General features: G+C 34.9%; 1 non-coding gene across 1 annotated transcript; it reads left to right on the top strand.

The window, feature by feature from the left end:
* Positions 1-6,852: 6,852 nt before the first annotated feature.
* TRNAM-CAU (transfer RNA methionine (anticodon CAU)) lies at positions 6,853-6,924 on the top strand. The gene has a single exon. It is a non-coding gene; the product is annotated as a tRNA-Met (tRNA).
* Positions 6,925-20,710: the final 13,786 nt, after the last annotated feature.

The raw sequence follows: 20,710 nt of genomic DNA on the forward strand, positions 1-20,710 counted from the left end.
CATGCTCTAATATTAAAATATAAAGAAATGAAGCTCAGAATTGTTTGTGTTATTACAAGTGATTTAGAGACAATAATAAAATAATTTACATTATGTACAACCGCTAAAAATAATTTAACCTACCACTAGAAATACGACAAACTTAAGGAAGGTCTCTAAAAAATATGCTTTAGTAAATTATATATTTTAATAACAATTTGGATTTTTCATTACAGACATAAACATTTTATATTGTTATAAAACAGAATAGTTAAGATACTGGACTGACATCCAGCTGCAGCAAACGTTTTACAATTTTGCACCACTCTTTCACACACATCTCTAATGTTGCTAACTCGTCGGTATAAAAGGTAATTAAATAAATAAATAATAAGAAATAAATAGAAGGTGTTAAGATAACCTCCTAATAAGAACTATAACGGTGTTAAATCAAATGAGCGAGGTTGCAATTCGACCTCAAACTTCCTCTTCAATAGACCAATTACTTGACGAGCTCTTCCAATATGGTGCAATCGCAACTCCGGCATAAAATGCACTCCGCAATCACTTTTGTGATTGTAGTGAGTCTCCTGAAGCACTTGTAGGTTTGTTGCAGTCCAACAACGCAGCTACAACTAAGTTAAAAATGAGATTTAGGGTTTTTGATCATTTTTATGTTATTTATACAGCAAATACACTTAATGTAATGATTTGTAAATACCTTGTAATTTTTTCAACAAAGTAAATAGTAAAGCATTAATACTTGGAATTGTTAATAGAAGATATCAAAAATATTTTAGTCTCGAAGCACAATTATTATAATCGTTGTGGTTAATCTCCAGAATCATTCCTTCTACTTCTGGAACCTTAAGCATTTTCTTTTTATTGACACAGTGCTCCATCTGAGAATCGTTTAATACCATTTCTTGGAAGTCGACCTACTCCAAACACACCATGTGCATTTTAAAAGATTGTCAAAATTTCAATTCGCGAACACTTCCTAGCACAACCTTCGCTATATTCGTCAGTATCACTGGTTCTTGATTCACTTGCTTTGTCTGAAATTATCTTATTGAAAGAAAACAACTTTCAACAGTGGCCGATCCATGAATAAAGATTTTATAAAGAATGATAGGTAAGTGTTCAGTATCAAGGTTAGTTAAATTCGACTAAAGTTTATGTTTAAATGGCAAATTTCTAATATTTGGTGGCATCAAAATCATACAAGTTAGAGAAGATTCGGACACTCGCATACAATCATTTTATTAAATAGATAGAGAAGGCCTTTCTTCGATACTGCTTACATATCCAGGTTTCGTTGATATACATAATATATATACTCTGAAATGCTCCCGTTCTATGCAAAGAGTCATTGTACATTATGAGCAACTCCACTAATTGTAAGTCTTTTGCGACATTGTGTACAACATCGCTGTTGGCCTAGTTTCTTTGGAAAATGACCACGCTCATGACAATTTAATGCAATCTATTGTTTTTCATATAATATTCGTTGACTGATATATTTTTGAATTTGTTGCTCTATTCATTCCTGATCAGAGTATGAAGGAATATAATCTTAACCATTTGAATTCCTTTTTTTATTTAAACAATCTATAACGTTTTGTATGTAGGAAAGCGGAGGGTATGCTTACGCATACAGCACCTAGGCCCCAACGGGCCCCTTGTACGTCCTCCTACACTCTCTCCGACTACATCAACCAGCCTAAGGAATTTCCGAAGGCTAGGATACAGCTCAGAGGTGTGTTCCTGATGTCATCTGTGGTCGGCCATTCCTCTCCGAAGTCTCTCATTCTGAGGTCTTGCAGAGTGGGGCATTCACACAAGATGTGTCGGACCGTCTCCTCGCTCTCTTTACAGAGGCGACAGAGAGGACTAACAGCAAGCTTAAGGTTATAAAGATGCTTGTTTACCTTACAGTTCGTAGAGCGTTACTACCAAGCCTTACGAAAGACAAGGTTGCCTCTGCTGAAGGATAATGTAATACTTCCTTAGACAGATGGCAGCCTTTAACCATATCCCACCAGTTCATAAACTTTTTGTGGGTAAAATCTTTAATTATCTCAATCTGAGTTGATAAGGACGGAGCGATTATCGGTTCAGGCGAACATGGCGCTCGCTTGGCAGCCATTTTGGCAAGCCTATCAGCGTGCTTGTTACCTGAACAAGTCGAGTGTCCTTTTATCCATTGAAGTATAACACAGTTATGCACTGCGGCCTTCTCCAATGTCAGATGACAACCCATAACAGGTCCTGAAGTAATTGTTATTCTACTCAGGGCCAAAATGGCTTGTCTACTGTCAGTATAAATTATAAAAGTCTTACCTACCAAGTTGGATCTGACAATAACATCAGCGGCAAGTTGTATGGCGATTAATTCCGCCTGTATGACGGTGGTACTTTTACCTAGAGGTTCAGATACGTGGAGTCGATTTGGATGAACAAATGAAGTGGCGTTAGGTTTAACATGTTTTCCATGGCTGCAGTGGAGGTAGTCCGCAGCGCACCTGTAACATACAAACACGCAAGTCTCTGTACTTTAATAAGTGCAACAGTAGATGTAGACTGTAGGGTCTTTGACCACCATACTACTGCACCATATGTAAGCATAGGTCGGATTACAGCCGTGTAAATCCAGAGGGCATTTTTGGGTGACAAACCCCATGTCTTACCTATAGCCCTCCGGCATTGACCGAATGCAACGTACGCTTTTTTAACTCTATTATCTAGGTGGGCTCTCCATGTCATTTTATTGTCAAGCGTGATGCCCAGATATTTAACTTCTTTTGACAATGCCAATGGAGTATTAGCAAGGCATTAGATGGCATTCTGGGCTTGCCAACCTTCCTCATCCGTGTGAAAAGAATCAACTCTGTCTTCTTAGGATTCACAGAGAGTCTTTGTTCGTCACACAAGGCTCTATCAATTTAAGAGCTACTTGCATCCTATCAAACAGCACGTTAATATACTTGCCTTTGACAAGAATCGTTAAATCATCTGCGTAACCAACTGTGATAAAGTTGGCTTCAGCGAGGCGGTTCAAGAGGCTATCCAGGGTGAGGTTCCACAAAAGTGGGGATAGTACACCTCCTTGTGGACAGCCTCGAGTAACTCCTCCTTGAAGACTGACATCTATAACGTTTTTGTGATGTTTTAAATTAGTTTTCTAGAATTCAACATGGAAAGATATTAAACTCAAAATAAATAACTCACAAAACGAACTGTCAATTGAAAATCTTAGCGTCTCAGTTTATTCCGACAGACAACACGATATGGATTGATTATGCTGTTTCGTTGCTTCATGTTTTTCGTTTCATTATGTTCTTACACATATGGGACATACATACTTACAGTTTATCTTAGGAAATTGTTAAGTAAATTGATAAATAACACAGTTTCTTAAAAATCTTTCCGTCTATTCTATTTGGCATCAAATATTTAGATATAAAAAATTCTAAATCATTTTAATACATCCATCACAACATCCTTTTTTTCTACCTGTTACCAAAATCGGATTACGATTTATATTCGGAGACATTTGTGAGATTAGGCAAATGGTTCAGAGCAGACTATTATAAAAGCGGTGATAATCTCGATAAGTTGAAGGAATTATTTTTTTACAAATTCGATTAAAGCAGCTTAAGTAAACCTTTTACTTGTAACAATTCAGTTTTGCTATTTGTTAAGACCGTGTTATAATATACTAAGGAATTTTATATGATAACTCACAGATTGATAGCTTTAAAGTTATAGATGGACGCATTAATATAACTGGATACATACACGCACACGTATATACTTTAATTGATGACCATGAATGCTTCTATCTCTTAACTTTAAAGTTGTAAAGTGCCACATAGAAATGTCTTGTAGAAATAATCCCGCAATAAAATTGGTATGTAGTACAAAGCATTTAAATAAATAACTTGTTCAAGTTAATAACTGTGAAAAATTAGTAGCTTATAAAAAATTATTAAAAGAAGTAGAAATCCCCATTTCATTAGCATCGGTAAATTAGCATTTATAAATCGCAATCAATTTGGATATCGCATACAATGCTTTGAGTACAACTAATATAGATTTAAATAGCATCATAGCCTTATGATTTTTAAAATTTTTTTACTGATCGTTCAGGAAACTTTAAATTTAGTACAACCTAACGTCAATCACTCCTCTATAACACCAAAAAGTTTCATTGCACAACTCCCACCTATTTTGGAGAAAGAAATTTTCTCCAAACGGTCACTTTTATAAAACGTTAAATTGAAACCGACGATTTATAAAATTTTTTGTTATAAAATCGTTCAACTTGGAAATTTAAAATTTGGTGTAACAAACATTCTTCTATAACAACAAAAAATTTTATTACACAATTTCCAGCTATTTTGGAGGAAACTATTTTTTCCAACGTTTTTAGAATATTGTTCAAAAGGAACGTTTTTCAGTCTGAAAACTTCATTTTTTGTAACGTACTTACTAGTTGAAAATTCTAAGCTACCTGTAACTTCTTTGCGTTTTCTTTTTACTCGATTATATATATGTATCTATCTATGACTTTACTATAAAAAAGTTAAAATACATAAAAGGTTATATAACAGTAATGAAAATTACAACGCTGTGTTATGATCTATGGCACCAAAAACGGTTCATAATGGCAAGAAGATCACATGTATTCAAGATATATACTTGTGTCTTGGTTGTTCTTAATCTCTCGCGTAATTTCCTTGTAATTGTAAGTTACTTTTTGTTAATTTTACAATTTGTTACTGAATTCTTTGTATTTAGTTTAAGGATTACCCTCGAAGAAGCTTTAAATTAAAGCAAAATATTGGTAAACTAGAGGAGACCGGGGCACATTCGGACACTTTTGAAAACAAAACATGTATTGCCAATGTAATATTTGATGCTTTCTTTTTGTAGGAAACTTAACCAAAATGTAATTATCGATCTCAATTATTGTTTCAAACTTCAGTAAGCCTGGCATATCAGTTTCTTCATCTTTTAGGTCCATGTTGTCTAGATGTGGTGAATCAGACGAACATTTGCCTTTTTTTGTTTTTGGAACCTCGATATCTGAATCAGATGAAGATGTCTCATCTTTAATTTTCTTTTGCCATTTCTTTTCTTTCCTTACTTTCTTTTCAGTGTTTAATTTTGGCATCACCTTCTTTTTTTCTGATTTTTTACTTTTTGTTGGAAAGACTTGTCTTGTAGCATTTTTCTTAGCTTGTTTCATCATTTTCTCCCTTTCAATATCTTCAATTCATTCCTTTTCCGGTGTGTCGGTGTACATTTTGGAGCTTCCTTACCTGAATTTAAGTATAATCTTTCGTGGGGGTGCTCTTGAAAAAGGGCGAATATCAGCAACCGTGTAATTTTTTTTCTCTATTTGAATACGTTTACAAGCAACTCTTCAACAATATTTGTCACCATCTTGATAATGTCAGTAGTAGGTTGGATTCCAGTAGGACCTGGCAAGTCACTCATTGCATCTTGTTTTGCTACGGAAATAACTAAATCCTGAATTGCCACGGGTGTGCTGAAAGGCATGTCAGTGATCATTGCTGGAAGGTAATCATTTTCAGAGAAAACTTGAGAATTTAGCGGCCAAACTCCTGTGTTAGCAAACACTTTCACGATGTTTGTAGGGGTAAATGATAACAAGTATGGTTCACGTGAAAGTTGAGGAATGTGATTTATTTTAATCGTGGTCCCAGGATTGGAGCTCAAAAAGTCGTTGAATGATGCTTTACACCTCGATTTAAATGGCCCATAGATCCCGACATCTAGGGGCTGCATTTGGTGGGTGTAGTGCATAACCTATGAGGTTTACAATAGAGAATCTGATACGACAGCAGGGCAGTAGCATAAAACAAGCTCAACCATCTCCTCGTTCTCCGCACATAGTAGGCATTTAACATCGTCGTGTAGGCCCAACAAGTTGAGGTGTGTCTTTAATTGGCATTGCCAAGTAAAGACACCCATTAGAATTTTATTGCTGCTAGGACAAAGTCCTCCATATTCCCGGGTTTCACAGTAGCGATGTTTCATTCCAGTAGAACTGATTCACAGTAGGCGAAGTCTCTATAGTTGGACGAATTAGTCTACTCAACCGATGAGGTTTATTATCAGACAGATTAGCTGAAAATCGCTGATTAGAGGTAGAGAAAAAAAATATTTAATTTTTTGAATTGGTCAACTTTAAACGACTTTTTCTGAAAACTACATTTTTCCAATCTGTTTCCACATTTTTCAACGGATTTTCAATTTTTTCTTTAAGTTTATATCATCTTGTTACAACCATTTTTATATGTATATTTTTTATCAATAAATTTGACATTTTTTGTAAAATCGGCACCATTTCGTCGAAAATGAATATTTTTTAAAAATCCTACGTATTTTCTTAGTTTTTGAGTTTAGAAAAGTAATCGTACCCGAAATTTTATTATTCTACTTCCGGTTTAGGAGAAATCCTGCACACCAATAGACCCTGCGCACGATTTGCAAGCCTAACATTGAATATGTTTAGCGGAACAACTGTTAATAAATGAAATGTTTTTAAACCTAGAAAAGCTACATATTGAAACCCCACAACCCGATTTACAAAACTTTTTTCCCTCATTGCAAAAAAGTCTTGAAGTTATCATTACTTTCGGGTCTCTAAGGTCACCTTGGAAATAAGGAAGAGGTTATTTTTATTGCTCAAGAATTAGTACAGTTTCCTTTATAGTACTATTAATGGTTTTGTAAATGTCTCCGTAGTCAGTTTTTACTATTACGTATGTTTCATAAGATGAATTAGTATTAAATGATCTCATCTTACTCCACGAATTTATGAGAAAGTCGATTTATGTAAGCAGAGTGGCGCAGTGGAAGCGTGCTGGGCCCATAACCCAGAGGTCCGTGGATCGAAACCACGTTCTGCTATCTACTTTTTTTTTCTTACACAAAAATTGTAGTTTATTGCAATTAATCTTGACTTATTTTGAATTAGTTATAGTTAAAAAACTTATATTTTTCTAACTCTACAAAAAGGGATTACAATATAATTACTTATAAAATTTAAAAAGTTTTTCCACATAAAATAACTTGCCATGCCGGTGATGTTAAAATTTATTGTGTGTAGAATATTCAATTCACATTTAGTAGACAATAGGTGAGCGACGCGTGCGACACGTGCTAAAGGAAATAGGAATGCTTGTATTATTTATGTATCCTTATCTCCTACGTATATCATGAATTTTAATTAACTGTTTCCAATAATAACAGACATCAGTCATGATATTAAATTATGTACTACATTTTTAGGAATAAATGTAGATCAAAATGATTTATTTATTTATCAAAAATTTCTGTCAGTACCTATAGACAGAAATTGAAAGATCAAAAAAGGCTTCATATACTAACTATATTGAAAATGCGTCAAATAAAGCTAAAGCTCCGTAGCTAAAAATTAAATAATTATTTTGATCTAAACGTATTTCGACCAGTGTATGAAAATGATATAGATATACTTAATGCTGCTAATGCATATTTCATAAATAGTGTATAAATTTCTAATACGGTTCCCTTAAGAATATAAAACTTACAGATATCTAAAACTTTCGCATTTTATTTAAGTGATGCAATAGAAGTTCAAAAAATAATACAATCTTTAAATGATACAAAGGCGGTTGGTTTTGCTGAGATTATTATAAGGCCACCGGAGGCCTTATAATAATAATAATATTTATCGATCACAATATACTACACTACAGAATAAACAACTAAAAATGGTTTCCAATAAACAACTGATCAATCTTATGGTGAGTTCAATATATATTGTTCTTCCACCTCACCATAAAGTATATAAAGAGAAAAAAGACAGTATAGCGTGTTAAATATAAAAAAAAGAATCGTGACAACGGTATAAAGCTATAAACAAAACAAGAGTTTTAACTACTAAGTTTTAACATATAATACTTAGGTGAATACTACCAAAGGCCACAACAAGTCGTTATCGATACCATGTCAGTACTCGAAAGGGTTCCCCAGAAATTAAGAACAAATTTAGGTAGAACAAAAAGATTACAAAAACATTCAAACACTAGAGGAAGATCTGTGACTATTAAGAGATTTACAGGTATTGCGAACACTGGCGGTGGCGGCAGACCCACACTCTGTCAATGCGCAACCAGAAGGGAGCTCATTAATTACTTTGCATATCTGGTATGAGAAGCATTTTTTAAAACTCATAGTGTGGAATATTGATGTAGATAGCCTTCCCTTAAACCTCACATTAACCGAGTGCACGTCACCCCGAAAAGACAACTTTTTTACAAGATACACTGGTTTATGTAGAGTGAGTAATTTATGGTAAGAACCTACAGCATGCAACATTCTTCTCCCCTGCATGTTCAACCACTTTAAAAGGCAGTTTGTCGAGCAGTTTTTGCACATGCTTTATTGTATCTGTGATCCACGGGCACGGGGTACGTGACTTCTTGATTAATTTAAGGGGAACATGTACGTCAAGAACGGCCAAAACGAGCTCGGCTTTGATGTTTGCGTTGTCTAAATCGAAAATATGGAAGAATGGCATTCGATACAAGTCCATCAAAAATGAATCATAATCCAGATCTCGATATGACCTAGTTATAAAATGGGGATCAGGCTCGGTGTTGGTAGTAATTCTCAGTTTACAAAAAACCATATCATGATCTGACATACCATGCACCTCATACACACCGCTGTCCTCCACTAAATTAGTATTAGAAATAAATTTTAAATCCAATAAAGTAGCAGACCGCGCTGCACTTCGTGTAGGGTCAACAATTAGCTGCTTCAAATCAAAGGGTTCCACCATGTCCATTAATGCGGTGGTTGAAACATGATTACATTTCAAAAAATCAATATTTAAGTCACCAGTTAAGATGACTGTATCCGCCACTGGAAATAAATGAAGTATATATTATTGAAGTTCTCTTTTGATGCTCCCTCTGAACCATTGAGTAATATTATCAATTTGTCCTTTTCTATGGGCGTTTTTCCAGCAAGCCTTAAAAACAGTAATTAAACCATTGTATAAAAAACGATCGGGGTTTTCAAACTATCGTCCTATTGCGTTGATATCAAATATTGCGAAAATATTTGAAAAAATTGCATTGAGAAGAATAATGGATTTTGTAATTAAAAACAAAGTACTAAATGATACATAAAATGGGTATATAAAAGGACGATCAACGGCGCGTGCAATTTTTCAGATACTTTATAAAATTACATCAGCTATTAGTGAAAATGATATCACTGGTTGTATTTTTATGGACCTAACAAAAGCATTCGAGTGTGTGAATCATGAAATCCTTCTGAATAAAATGGAAAAGAGTGAGTCTGAGTGGAAAGAAGTATTTCAGGGTGTACCTCAGGGGTCAGTCTTGGGACCTTTCTTGTTTCTTCTGTACATTCATGATTTGCCTGATGTACTTGATAGTTTACTGGTATTATTTGCGGATGATTCAACTTCTGTTATACTTGGAAAAGTGAGGAAGCGGTCTTAAGAATAGCCAGAGAGAATCTAACAAAACTAAACGAATGGTTGTTAGGAAATAATCTACAGCTCAATATAGCAAAATCAACTTGTATGATTTTTGCAAATAAAATGTGTAGGTGAAAGAGTCGCTTTAAGTGTTTATTATGCGTGTGTTGAATCGCGTTTGAGATATGGAGTTATTTTCTGGGGAAATGCAGTAACTTCGGAACGTGTCATCCTTCAGAAGAAGTGTGCACGAGCGGTTTTCGGTTTAGGTCCGCGTGACTCATGTAGAGCTCATTTCACAGAACAAAATATAGTCACGTTCCCATGTTTGTTTATTCTAGAATGTGCACTTTTTGTTGTAACTAATTACCCTGAATTTTTTTCGAAATATGAATTATCTCATCCACATCAAACGAGAGGCACCGAACGATTATTTTTACTACCACCGAAGACTAATTATTCTAAAATACAGAAAAGGGTTTTATATTTTTGTATAAAACTGTACAATTACTTACCGTTTGATTGGAAAGCGCTACTAACACATGTATTTAAAAAAAATTGAAAGAATTCTTAATCGCGAAAGCTTTTTACAGGGTAGATGATATTTTTCTCGAAAATATTTCAACCAACTAAGAAACATGTTTATTAACATCTTTTATTTTGTACTAGATTTTTGTATTTGAATTTGTAAATTTATTGGTATTGTAATTAATTAATTAATGTTATTTACTTAATAGTAAAGGTTCTTTTGTTTTGACTGTTTTCTATGCATGTAAGCATTATGGAAATAAAGGGATTTATTATTATTAAAGTATTTGCGATCCACCATTTATGTTTTACATTGCCCCCTAATTAATATAAATTCTTAACATTACTTATTTTTAATCATTAATAACATTAATTTTGTTTTGGACTAATTAAAAAATTACACGCATTTTTTCCATAAATTTGTTGCCATATAACATTTTTTAAATCACGCTGGGTGGTTAATTACCTCACATATTTTAACCATAAATGTACAATTTTAGTTAAATTACGATGTTCATGTTTACAATAAAACGATTGATTAAAGGAAATTTATTTTCCCTAATTACACTGCATGTTCATCGATATCGAAATCGCGTCGTACCGAGTATAAAGTCTAGCGTTTTGTTCGTTGGCATCCGGCCTTAAATTAAAGTCGACTCCACCTGCCCTGTTTGCGTTCAAATGCAACATAATTCAGTCACTCAACAACAAACAAACGGAAGACGTTCCGACAGAAATACAATCAGTCCCGAATTCGAACGCACCTGTCTATATATGAACGATTTCTGTCGGTAAATCAATCGGACGATTTGCTTAAATGCCAAATTGTGCACCGATTAATCTCTCGACGAAAAAGACTGACGATAAAATCTGTTTCGTTTTCCCAGTTGAGCGGCAATTGATTACCTCTTGCTATAAGATACTGAGAATCGGTCTCTTGGAAGGTCATCAGAATTGTGGAGAAACGTCTCTACGGGATGGTGGAGGCGAACAAGAAGAGGGCTGCAGGCCAAGGTTCCGGTCCCTTGATATTTCGTGTCCTGTGCCCGCCAGTAAATAAAAGGCCGTGAGACGAATATTAAGCGGTTGCGTGATGTTAATTGATTATAACGCAACGTTGATCACGATTTGTATCACGTACACGAAGTTCTACCTTTGTTGATGTCAGCAGAACAACGACCAGAAAGGAACATTTCGAAAGTTTTAGAAATCATGAAAAGTCTATATAAGTAAATCAACATTTACAGATTTAATTAGAATTAAACGTCGTCTATAGGGAATCATTTCTAAATGGCAAATGTTTAGATACCTTATTTGAATGGAAAATATTTACACTTTTTTTTTTCAGAAAATGGAATCACTTGGTTAATCCTCTTTTAGTCGTATTATATGATGTAAGTGAGGAATCTTAAAGGTTCACAGGGTGTTAATAAAAATTCCTTTGTAGTTTATTATGAAACCACATCGTATGTCCATCGACATCGTTGCGAAGCACTAAAGAAGAAATTTTCACCACGTGTTTATTTTGAAAAGGAGCAGCAGCACTTGTGGCGCTAAAACTAGGAAGTGCAAGTTCAACAAGTTGTCCGAAGACATCGCGTGTGAACGTTAGTGTTCGGGGTCGTGACTCGTTCAAACCGCGTTCACATACGTCCAAATGTGAAACGTCAATCAACACTTGCATACATTATCAGCAAACCACGCATCTTCCTTGTGATTAATAATAATAAGCTGTTCGATTGATTGATGTGATTTGCAATTGTTTATAATTGTGATTTTCCTTATTGTATTCTAATTTTCTTATTGTATCCACACATCATCTTATTATTAATATTTAACTGTGATTAGAAATTCGAAATGTTAATAGAATTTATGATATTTTAATGTGTAGGTGTAAAAGTGGGTGTATAAGTTACATTTAATAACAATGAATAGATCTAAAAGAATACATTTGGCACAGAAAACTTGGTAAAACAGGATTGGGAATTTTAAAGTTGTCACTAATTGTACGTAAATAATCATAGAGTATATCATAATGCAGTGTGTACATTAAGAGTATACATAAGACATGGTGGAATAACAAAGAAACCAAGGTTTGATATGATTATGTAGTATAGTACAGTGTGTTAATTAATTATCGTACCCGACGTCATCATTGCAAGTATGCAACCAATATCACAGTACAAATCGCACAATACGCGATTTGCGTATTACAATACCAATATTTGGATATTGGTTGCATACTTGAAATGATGACGTCGGGTATGATAATTAATTAACACAGTGTATATTCGGCATACTGCTTATTGACAAATAGAGAATTAAAAGCTTTTAAAAAATCAATAAGAAGGGGATGAAAGGATGCTATTGGCAACCATTTTAAGGTACTGAAGAAAGGGTATATGGTTTAAAGTTTTAAAATTAGATGAAGAGGATAATTTACTGTATGAACTAACAACTATAATATTCAACAATGAGAAGATTTATGATTAAAAAATTTAAAAAATTTAAATTTAAAAATTTAATCTTAATTTTTAAGATTAAAACTAAGCAGTGGTGCATCTATAAAGATAAAAAGTCAAATATATCAGGATCAAAACAAAAAATAACTAAAATCAAACAAAATGTTAATAACGGGTATTTCCTCCCCTCGCTTGAGTGGTGTCCCTCATTCTTCGAGACATACTTCGAATGAGGTTTTTTATTTTATGAATCTGGTTCCACTCTTCTTCTAGCGCGTTCTTATGGGGTTTAAATCAGGGCTACGTGCAGGCCACTCCATTCTGCTGATATCCAAATCATCCAGGTAATGGGACACTATGTGGGCTGTATGGGAGCGTGCATTATCATGCATGAACAAGAAGTTATCACCAATAAATGGATCGATCACCAATAAATGGACCGACGGAAACCACGTGTTCAGTCAAAATTTCTTCAATATCCCGAGCCGCGTTTAGATTGCCTTTGATAAAACAAAGCTTCAAACGTGGTTCGATGCAGATTCATCCTCAAACCATTACAGATCCACACTGGTATGTACTCTTTCAGAGAAGTTGCACTGAGCATTACGCTCTCCTGCTCTTCTTCAAACTCTCTCTCGACCATTTGGAGAGTACAAGCCGAACCTCACCTAGTCTGAGAACAGTATGTTTCACCACGCTGCATGGTCCACTGAACATGATCTCGTGCAAATTGTAATCGAGCAACACGATGTTCTCGAAGCAACTGTGGACCAGTTGCTGGTCTCTGTGATCTCAACCCCGCTTCTTCAAATCTCCTTCTTACTGTGTGTTCATTCACCTTCACCCGACGCACCTGCTCCAGACGAGTTTTTATCTGAACTGCTGTGGTATATCAATTTCGTAACACGGTCGTTACAATATATCGATCATCACGGGGTTGTGTGGTGCGCCTTCTTCCTGACCCAGATCGTCTGATGAAGGTGTCAGTCTGCTGAAATCTTTGAATGGCGCCAATACATCGCGCCAAGAACACGAGCAGCAGAACGAGCGCTGCATCCATCTTCCAGCAAAGCCACTGCCTGAGCAACTTCAGCAAGACTTAAAGGTATTTTTCTTGTCTAGCAACAGTCAACGACGTTAACGACACTAAACGTCACTGGAATGTTTTCGTCAATTTCCATGGCTGATATACAGGAATCACAAGGGGTTCTTCTTTCTATCGGATATCCCACCTCAGCCTTCAGCCGTCATCTCTGACATTGCAACACGATGTACGTTTGAAACAAAGAAATATCAACCCTATTTCTTTGTTTCAAACGTGAATTGAATTTATCTCAGTTTATCAATCAATTTAAAGTAATCACAAGGGTCTCTGCATCTCGATGGCGATAATTTCGATCCACTTCCGTTTTTCGATATGTCCTTATTTATGGCTACACAGCTATGTCCACATCTCTTTTCTTGGTTATGAGGAATGCCGTCAATTTATAATGTACCTGGTCATCGAAGTTATTATTGTATTTGGATTTATCTCGTTTAATTATAGAAATACCCGTGTTCTGCGAGCAGCTCTGTCATATGGGTCAGTAATAAGACGCGCCCTCTGTTCATCGTCTCCTACTGGCGTCTCCTTCTGGCATTCTAGTACCCCATTCTTTCTAATGCTAGGAAGTTGATTGTCAGGACCCTACATATAAGCGCCGTTAGTACCCCAATCACAACAAAGTAAAAAACAGTTATGTCAAGGATTTTAAACTCGACACACAAAAATAAGGCATCTGGCAACTTGTACGTATTAGTTATGTACGAGCACACGTCGTATTGTGTCTTTGAAGATTTATCGTATTTAAATTTCTACCATGGCAAATGCTGGTACACTTCGGGGTTCTACCGGTAGCATTAAAATATTATAGTAGTAATAAATTTATCCATGTTAATGTAGTAATCGAGGTGCCAAATTTAACATCTTAAAACGACAACAGGACGGTGCGATACATGAATATAAGGTCACGTGTAGGGGCGTTAAAGAGTTAATAGAAGATCAATCAAAAGAAAAAAGTAGAGATTTGCGATGATTAATTTGATTCTGAACAGTCTGATTACGAATTGATTTATATTTGATTATTATACGACACTGAGTATAAAATTAGGGTATTGATTCAGTCAAATCAAATTACGTCAAAGATATAGATTCACTTTCTTCAAATATAGAAATATAGGATTGGTTTGAATTACAGTACTAGGTTTACTAAAATTATAGGCTCAAATAATGCAAATGCTGTAGCTTTGTGGGATAAGAATGGTTATGGCACACGGATATTTTATACATCTCGAGCCTTGCTGTATAAAACTGGTTTGTATTGGAAAGCATCCAGAAGAACCGTGTAAAGGCTCCAATAAGCCAAAAAGTATAGTTAGCTTATTAACATATTGCAAATTTCTATCTGAATTTAACCATGGACAACTATCAGAACAAACGTTAGTGTTTTTTTTGTGAATATATTGCTAAGTGATTACAAAATTGTTTCCATAAGGAATTGCCACAGAACACTACATAAGACTCCAAACTGGAATAAAATAAAACGATGCTAATATGTACTGCTCTTACAGCATCGTACAATAACCAGCACCAATTTCGTAAACGAAGAATGGTGTTATCACCGTCACCAACACTGAAACCCGAGTATATTTACAAGACCTTTTAAATATAATATCATAACAAGACTGATCACATTATAAAGTAAGCTATTTCAATGCATTCCAGGACGCGTAACAAAAGATTACGGTATTTGTAAATGAGATCGCAATTGCAGTAGTAGTCATAGATTTTTAGAACCCTTTCTTTCCAACGCCAGCAATTTAATCGTTATAACACTAGTTACCACGAATAACGTCGGGTAGGTCACTGTTCTATAGGTAGTGGCGTTACGAAGTACGTCTCTGCATTAGCACATCTTTTAGCGCCTTACATATAAAGGCAGTTGGGTTGGGTTGGATTTGGGACCCAATGAATGATGAAAATATCACTATATGTATAGTCTTACAGTAGGTACATCATGTTTATATGTTTAGCAAACGTAACTTTGATGTCGAGTATCACACCTATGTTAGTACCATACTGTTAGCAATCTCCATTTCAGCGATTTTCTTGAATACGTAAAGAGGGATTCTTCGTCTTGTCAAGAGGACTATCTGAGACTATCTATCGCCTCATACTCAGTATATTTCTATTTATAACATATAATACTTATAACATTATCAGAGTTTTAGCTAGGATAATGGCAGCATGGTTGTCGATATTGTCCACCAGGATATATAATAATCCCTCCGGGATATTTATTCTTAAGATATCGTGCTAAAGGATTTTCCAAAATTAAGTCTGCCAAATTTCCAAAATAAGACCTTAAGATCAGTTAAAGCTATAAGAAATGTAAATATAAAAACTAAGAATGTGAGGGACAGAACTTTTTCACAGTCCTAAAGTAAATTTCGCAATTAGTGTCGTAGATGAAAACTTGTTCTGGAAATACTTCGAGCACAATTTCATATGTTAATTTATATGGATGCTTAATAACTAATATTGAAACATAGACCATGGTCAGTCAAAAGGAACACAAGTATTCGTAACTTTGTTGGTAATAAAAAGAGATCAAGAAAAAATCCAAATACTGATATAATAAACTTGAATTTTTGGAGTTAATATTTTGTTTGAAACATGGATCGAGCTGATAAGAAAGATACTGATATCGTTGACTTGCATGATCATGAACATTAAAAAATTTGAAATTTGAAAAATTACATTAAAATCATTAAATCTAATAAAAGATATTCCAAATTTTGATGAAAATGAATTTTGGAATCCAAATTTTTATTAAATTAATTATCTTATAATCTAGATTTAGTTTAAAAATTTAAAACGGAAAGTGAACTAATTTGAAAATGTATAATTTAAGTGAAAGGAGTTATAATACTTAACTATGTATCAAAGGATTAAAATAGTATAAGGTGAAATTACGTAACTATATTTTTTTTAGAATAGCTGTGGCAATACCGAAAGGTTTCTTGATTAATCGCCTTCTTGGAAAACACAAAAAGTTACTTAAAGTATCGCGTTCCGCGGGCGTCCATGTTCGTTTTGTCGCGGACGAGTGGTTGGTTTTAAGGTAAATAGCGCGTGAATGGGTGCACGGTGGGGTCAAATAAAGGGGAGTGCCAGGTAAAAATCGAATGAAGTGGCCGTCTAAATGGCTAGGCAAACGAACGTGTCAAATGAAAAATTCCAGATACGTTTTGTTTACGCAGCGACCGCCGTCGCTGGCCACTGATATTTTTCCAAACCTTCAACTCTAAATAACTAAATCAACAAAAACGAACGTAAACAAAAAAATAAAACCGAAAAGATTGACCACCATTTTTACCAACTTTAATTTTTTTCCCCCGCATGTAATGTTCATATAACTTTATACAAGAAACTTTAATTTGTAAAGTGTGCTCAATGGTAATTTTCTAAGTACTCGGTTCGTTAAGAGTATTCTAATGGTTGAACCTCACGCGTCGTCCTTTACGACTTCGATAATGAAGGCGTCATATGGCCGCACAGGTATACATACCTCTTTACGCCCTGAAAATCTGTTGAAAGCCGGACACGCAAATGTTATGCTTAGCTGTTCTTAGACCTAAACAAACAACATGAGGATCGAGTGTTTTCATCAGTGCAGAGTGATATTCACAATTTTATGCAAGTTATCTCTTATAAAACTTGAAAGGTTATTACTTATTTTTTCAGCAACATTTTATGATATATTATTTTAGATCTTATTTTTTAGAGATTTTTTACATCCATCCATCTAGTTTAAGTGTCCCCATTGTGTCGAGTCATCTGCTTTGTATTCTGGAACAGTTCTAAGCCGTGACGAGCGATTCAGTTTCGAACGATGAACCTTCATACGGAGAGGAAAGACAAAATTACAAGAAAAAAGACCCGTGCTACGTCTAAGTTGATCTATTTATGGTCGTTGAGCGCCACTTTAACAAACCCGACGCCGTCTTCGAGAGCTCGAACAATGGGTGCACTTAAATTAAAACGGACCGTAGTCAGTGCTACTGGATACTTTTTAACGGGAGATACCCTTATTTACATCCTTGGTACCCACCAGAATCTGCAAAGTTAGCAAAATGTAGCAACTCCAAGTCAGGACCGTCTTACATATAAACAAATCTGTATTAAGATTTAAAGTTTTAAGGTAGAATAATAAAATTAAAACATATATACGAAAATGTGTTGTTTACAACTCTATATCTTTTTAACCCTTGTTTATAAGTTGAAAATAAACTATAGACTTTTCATGCTCCCTGCGTACACAATACATTTAGTATACAACCTTTATTTCACGTACGTACAACGTCTAGTACATCCTAAACGTCGAACAAATAAATTCCTATTGTATTCGTAAATGTCTTCACCTGTTACGGAGCTGCGTTGGTTTCGTATTAGGCACTACCCTTTTACAATATCCCCTACAAATGCCTGGGGGCATTTCCAAACAAACACCATTAGACCCCTTGAATCCTTATACGAGATTCTGTGCCGAGTGAGTAAGTACCGGATTGTACCTTAAAAGTCTTTGCGCGCGCGATGTGATGACCGAAAGAAAACAAGAAACACGAAATAACATTCCAGGACCGTCTCAAGATATTATTTCTATGGATTCATATATTATATGAACTCTTTTGGTACTATTAATATCATTTGGCAACATTTAAAATCTAAATTAAGGTTATTTTTGTAACATTTATCGTATAACAATGTAACAAATACAATAACGTTCAACACAATATTTAGATATGTAAAATTTCACAATTCTAACGATAATATCATTAAAATACGTGATACATTTTTAGGAATATCTAGTTTATTTCATTTCTTGTAAATTGTCTTTTAATGACACTACATATTATATTCTCTTCGAATTGCTTCACAATTAAGAATATAAGTCTGCCATCCCCATACTAAAGCGGTTGTAACAGTACATGAAGTCAGTTGTGCAATAATTTACGGCATCTATCTTAATATGGAATTTGTGATAGTCTAAAATTAATAGCACTCTATGCGATGATAATGTTTTTGTGTGTTTAACAAACTGTTGAAGAAAATCAAATAATGTTTCAAATTGTATCCATCCTGAAGGATCCATATTATATAAAATGGTCATGATACCGCATTCGTGCAAATACGTATACTGCAGGAACGGTATTTCCTACAGCATTTACTGCAAAGGCCACAGTCATTAACTTACCCTTTTCTTTTAAAGTGAGTGTTCCAACCTGTCACATCCCATGTCTTACCGCCACTTTGTTCGGTCTCTAAAGTGTAACTATAACAGCTTTATCAGCATTGTAGATGTTTTGACTTCGAATTTATCACGATCCATAACTGTTGTTAAATTATGATTGAAACCATTTACACTGATTTTATTCAAACTGATCGCAATACTTGCTGCTTGTGCTACACAAACTGATAAATCGGAGTTTTTTTTATAAAAGATCGAAACTATTCTTGACCTCAAGTGAAGTTTCTAACTTACGTTGGATGTCTTAAGACAATTAGCAATGGCATACTTAACAGTCAGTACGTACGCAAGATTCCTGAACTATTTCGTAGAAAAATCAAAATACTATTAAAAATGTTATCAAACATTGCTTTATGAAGGAACTCTATTAACGTTGATTTAAATAATAACAAGATCATTAATAACTGATGATATAATAAACAAATCCGTCCTAAAACAAATATTATATTTTTATATTACACTAGCAAAAAGAACAATAAACTGTAAAGGTTACTAGGCATATTAGGAAACAAGGTGTGTGTGAGATATTAACTAAATTCTTCTTTTATTTGAAAGGCTATTATGTATGAAATATGACATCGTTAAAATGTCCGGCGTGGCTTCGCACGGTGGTACGGATTCAAGAGGTCAACTGTTCAATGACTTTGCCACCTAGATGGCTAGATTGGCTGAATTTGAGCGAATGCTTGGATTGTGTTAACTTTGGAGGCATAGGTTTATTGCGACTTATATGCATAGAATTGTGACTTCAGAAAATCCTACAAGAAAATGTCTAAAGGGATCAAATCTTAGTGGCCAACTCACGTTACCTCCACGAGAGATAACCATACCCTCTAATCATTCATGCAGAATATACAATATCAAATCGTTTTCGAAAAAAATACGAACCAACATTTTTGTAGATGCATTGCTCCTAGTGAACCTCATAGATCAGGATTGGTATCGTCCCATATACGGCAATTTTGTTTGATAACATAACCATTCATCGAAAAATGCGCGTCGTCGCTAAAGATGATTTTTCGGCCAAAATTGGTGTTCAAACGATGCAAAGTCCACTCAACGAACAAACTTTGAGCTCCTGGGTCAGTTTAATCTTGTATGGACACATACCTAAGTACCGATGCAAAATTCGCCAAGTAAATGTTTGGGAAAGTTTGGGTTCTTGTGTACGGTGAGCAATCGAGTGCCTCGGGTTCTTTACCGGACAGCGACGATGCCATACTGCTACACCAAACAGAAGTTTACTTCAGTTCTATATCGTTAACTAGTATGCCCAATGATACAGCGGATTTAGTCATTTAAGCAGCACTATTTTCAGTTGCTTTTGGGAATGTGTTGAAGATATCACTTAAATGAAGATAATTTTGGCTATCATTTTCTGCAGTACTCTTGATTTACTTCGGCGTGACTCAGAGTTAACCCCACTTCCAGGGTTAAATCAGTTATTGACATTACTCTAACCTCGATGGTTATCTTTCATGTAATCAGCAATTGAAGGGATTCCACCACGACAGATCACAGATGAAGATCTAAGTATTTAACAGATCGGGAAATCCTCAAGCGCACCAACTCGGCCTAAGCCGAGCTGTGATGCTGAAGTACTTTTAAAGACTTTGAGAATTCTTTAATAACTTCGTGTAAAAAGTATGTTCGCTCCGACTGGAATCTGAATCACAATTACCACTTAAGGTAGCTGCTATAAATATAAACTATCGGAATTTAAAAAAAAAGTATTACTCGAAAAAAGAGATACACTTAGAACAGATTAGGTTATGAAATCATCCCCGCTAGCGAGCTTTCGCCTAAAAGGAGTTCTGGCTTTGATCAGGAATGACAATGATTGTGCACTTTTCAGATTC

The sequence above is a fragment of the Onthophagus taurus genome, chromosome 1 (genome assembly GCF_036711975.1).
Source record: "Onthophagus taurus isolate NC chromosome 1, IU_Otau_3.0, whole genome shotgun sequence".
NCBI classification, from domain to species: Eukaryota; Metazoa; Arthropoda; class Insecta; order Coleoptera; family Scarabaeidae; genus Onthophagus; species Onthophagus taurus.